Genomic DNA, 4575 nt, shown 5'->3' with positions numbered 1-4575 from the left:
TATATATATATTTCCTCACCTGTTTATGGGCACTAAGGTTGTTTTCATAACTTGGCTACTATGAATTGACTTGAAATAAAAATAATATGCAGGCACCTGAATAGTATACTAACTTTAATTTTTTCAGGAATCCTGAGGAGTGGTATGGCTGAACCACATGGTATCTCTATTTTTAGTTTTCTGACTCTCCATACTGATTTTCATTCTGGCTCTAATTTACATTTCAATCAGGTGTGTAGCAGTCCCTTTCCCCCACATGCTCACCAGCATTTATTCTTGAGGATCCCCACTCTGGCTAGAACAAGAGGAATCTCAATGTTGTTTTGATTTGCATTTCCCTAGTGGCTGAAGATGGCTGAATATTTTTTCATAGACTTAGTGTCCATTTGTGTTCTTTTATAGAAGTGTCTGTTTAATTCATTTTCCCATGTATTGATTGGATTCTTTTCATTTGGTGTTAAGTTTTTGTTTTTAAAATTTTTTTAATATATTTTGGATATTAATCCTTTGTCAGAAGAGTAGCTGACATGGATAGACAGCAGGGACCCTGCTTCAATCCTTGGTGTGCCCTGTTCCTAGGGCATACTGAGATGGCAATTGAGACTGGGCATGGTAGCACCTGCCTATAATCCTAGCATTTTGGAGGCCGGAAACAAGAGGATCACAAGTCCGATTTACATAGTGAGACCCTGCAGGCCCTGTACCAAATATATATATATATATATATATATATATATATATATATATATATATGAGTAGCCGGCAAAGTTGTTCTCCATTGTGTAGGCTGCAGCTTCAGTTTGGTAATTGCTCCCTTTGCTGTGCAGAAGCTTTTCAACTTTATATAATCCCTTGTGTTGATTCTTGCTGTTTAGTTATTTGTATTTTACTCCTCTCCTCACATCTGTACGGAGCCTTTTTTTGTTTGTTTGTATTTTAGGACAGGATTTACAGGGTCTATAGGGTCTCACTGCATAGATCAGACTCGGAGTGATCCACCTGTTTACAGTCTCCCAAGAGCTGGGATTACAGGCACATGCCACCACACCCAGTCTCAATCATTGTCTCAGATTACCAAGGAGGGGGCCTGCTCAGCACACTGGGGATTGAACCCTGGTCCCTGAGTCTGTCTAAGCAGATGCTTTAGTCCGCTGAGCTATATGGCTGGCCTACATCTTGCATTTTAAACAACAGTTTATCTTTTAGTAATACCACCTAAATTACTAAATTATTATTTAGTAATAATCTCTATTAATTGAACTCTTATTTTTAAACATTAAAGAATTACCAATGAGCAATTAGTTACCAGGAAAAAAAGTTAAAGAGTACTCATCCTTCATCAGAAAGAGTCAGACCTTTGAAGCATTCTCTTTAAGCAGCATCTGCACATTGAGCCAGTCGTGGCAGTGTACTCCTGTGGCCCCACTCGGAGAAGCTGGGGCAGGAGGCCGGTAAATTCAAGCTTAGTCTGGGCGATGTGGTAAGAAACTGTTTCAAAATCAAAAAAGGACTGGGACTATAGCTAAAAGGCCCTGGATTCAATCCCAAGTGATATGTGGGGGTGTGTGTGCGTGTGTGCAATACACACATGCGTAGGCACATGCACATGTGTGACCATGAAAGAAAGAAAGCTGGTGAGAGAGGAGAGAGAGGGAAGGAGGGAGGGGAAGGAAATTAGTTTCATCGTGGTTGAAAAAATATTGTGAATTTGGAAGATGATTTTTGTTAAACTTTAAGGGAATAACATCTTTTTAAAAAGTACTTTTTGCTTGAAGAATGCACTCTATTATGATTTTTAATAAATGATCACTGTACATTTTCATATATGCTGCAGCTCATCCTTCTGAATCTCCTGAATGTATTTTTACATTTTGCAAAGCCACACATTTTTACTGCTTTACAGTAAATGTTACCTCATTCATGGGCTCTAGAAATAATTACAGAAGACTTAAGTTAGCCATCCTGCCTTCTTCTTTTAGTGGATAAGTGACAACGGACCAATGCAGTTTCTTTTGAATTTGTTACAAGCCAAGTAAATGCAGCGCTGAAGAAACAGCTGTGAGGGGTTTCTTCTCCCGGGACTGACAGACCAGCTAGCATCGCCCAACTGTGGCAATGGTGCCATCAACATGATTTTGTTAATCAGGTCTGGTGCGGATTTCCACATTCCAATGTCCTTCTTCCACAGTGGCTTCTTTGGAGATCTCTGTGACAATAACCAAACTGTTCCTCAGATGCTGATTAATTTCTTATCCAAGAGAAAAATTTTTGCCTTCATTGTTGCTTTTTTTATAGTTTCATTCATTCATTGTCCTGGTAACCACACATTATTTTATGCTTATGCTGATGGTTTATGAGGGCTTCGTGGCTGTCTTAGTGGATTTTATGTTGATATGATAAACTGAGGCTGAGAAACTTTGTAAAGAAAAAAAGTTTATTTAGCTTACCGTTCTAGGGGCTTTAAGAGCATGGTGTTGGCCTTTGCTGCTCTGGAGAGGAAATCAGGGTAGATGGCTTTGTGAGAGCCATGTTAACAGTGTAGGGAACTTCCCAGGCTCCCTTGTAACTGCGCATTCCTGTGAGAAGTAATCTAGCCTCTCAAAAGCTAGAACTCCTATGAGTTAGCATTCATCCATTGCACAGACAGGGGGGAGCCCCATCACCTAATCTCCTCCACCAGGACCCACCTTGAAGGGTTCTGTTGTTTCCTAGCACCACCACACTGGGGACCGATCCTCTAGCACATGAGCCTTTGGAGGCTTTGCTGTAGCCAGACGCAAGCCACTGGGATGCGTAGCGAATGTCCAGAGATGCCTGCTGTCTCTGGCTGCTGCTCCTCGAGCTCAGGCTTTGCCAGCGATCCGGCACAGGTTCTTCGATGCTTCATCGGCCCTTCAGTGGACTTGGTGACATCCACCACTGGCACCGTGTGGACCCATCTCTTCATAATTTCTTATTTGAGTAACTCATGTCAGAGAAATTGCCAGATTCAGGAAACCACATGGTCTTTAGGAACTTGAATAGATCTTACTCAGCTAAAGCATAACGTTGGAAGTTTTAATTCAACTTTCTTTCTCTGAGATGTCATGGGGGAAGCAGAGAACTCTGTCAGTTATTAGATGCAGATCGTTTAGTTGTAACTGTGAAGAAGCGCTTCTGTGAGATGTCTTTGTGCTACACGGTCCTTTTCCTTGGGTAGTCTTATTTTTCTAAGTTGGACTGATTTTCCCAGAGAGTGAAAAGAACTATCATTTAATTGCATCTTTTACTCTTCTCACAATTTTAAAAAATGATTGCTGATTTCTGGTCATCGGTGGTAATGGTGCCTACAAGACAACATGATGTTTATCCACCACCCAAAATACATCTTTGGGCTGATTTTCTCCAGGCTTCTTTGCTTGACATTTACTGAATATTAAAATTATGCCTCCTTTGTAAAATGAGTGATCTCCCTCTAATTGGTAATTATTTTTCTTTTTTTGATGTTGCTGTTGTCAGGAGCACAGTATTCTTTTTATTCATTACTCCATTGCCTTTCATTAGTTTCATAGTTTTGGTTATATTCTAACCAAAGGGAAGCTGGCTTGAGAAGAAGGTTTTAACAACAGTGGCATTCTAATATTTTCAAAACTTTCTCTGAAAAACCCATTAAGTGGGGTCTTCATGAAGCCTCTCCTCCCTCCCACCCAGCCCATTTCTTGTGATTAAAATTGACCTCAGCTGCTGGAAAATTGCTCTTCATTGGCCACTTTCTCCAATAATTGGCATATTAAAGAATAATACCACAGTCTTGCAGTGCCAAGCAGCAAGTGCTGTTCAAGGGAAATAATCATCTTGTAATTCAGACTGGTAGGAAACAGCCATTTCTAATTACTTGTCATAAGAGAAGACAATGCAATTAAAGATTCTGGCTTAGACTAGAGCCTCCACACAGCCACTGCCACTGTTGATTCATATTTTTGATTGAAAAGGCAAAGACAGACCGTACCCTCATCCAAATTGACTTTTACTACAACGAAAGCCACTTTATGGTACTTCATGTTTGGGGTAGGTGCAAAATAGACTTGGAGGGTTGGATTTTAGTAGTCAAGATCCTTGGCTAGAGAAACAATTTGGGATTATTTCACAATGAGATTTAGAAATGTTACTGAGCATGCAGTAAGTACTTATACATTCAGTAAGTATGTTTTTTAGGGTCCACTATGAAAAGTTGCTTAGAATACAAAAATAATTTTGTTATTCTATCCAATGATTTTTGAGACAAAGGTAGTATTTGTGTTCTATTTCATTTGTTATCCTTTTCTTGGATGTATAGGAGGATAGCATTTTCTGGACTCTCCATGACTAGATTTATTTGTTTGTCTATTTGAGACAGGGTCTCACTATGCAGTTCAGGCTGGCCTTGATCTCACTTTGTAGTCCAGGCTGGCCTTGAACTCATGCTGACCCTTTTGCCTCAGCTTCCTGAGTGCTGGAATAATAGCACTTGTGCACCACTTCATATGGCTCTGGTGACTAGCTTGAAATCCACTTCATCCATAACCTTTAAGGGAAAGTGATGTGTTGCACATCTGG

The sequence above is a fragment of the Octodon degus genome, unplaced genomic scaffold (genome assembly GCF_000260255.1).
Source record: "Octodon degus isolate 3935 unplaced genomic scaffold, OctDeg1.0 scaffold00158, whole genome shotgun sequence".
Taxonomy (NCBI): domain Eukaryota; kingdom Metazoa; phylum Chordata; class Mammalia; order Rodentia; family Octodontidae; genus Octodon; species Octodon degus.
This window is presented reverse-complemented; position numbering follows the sequence as displayed.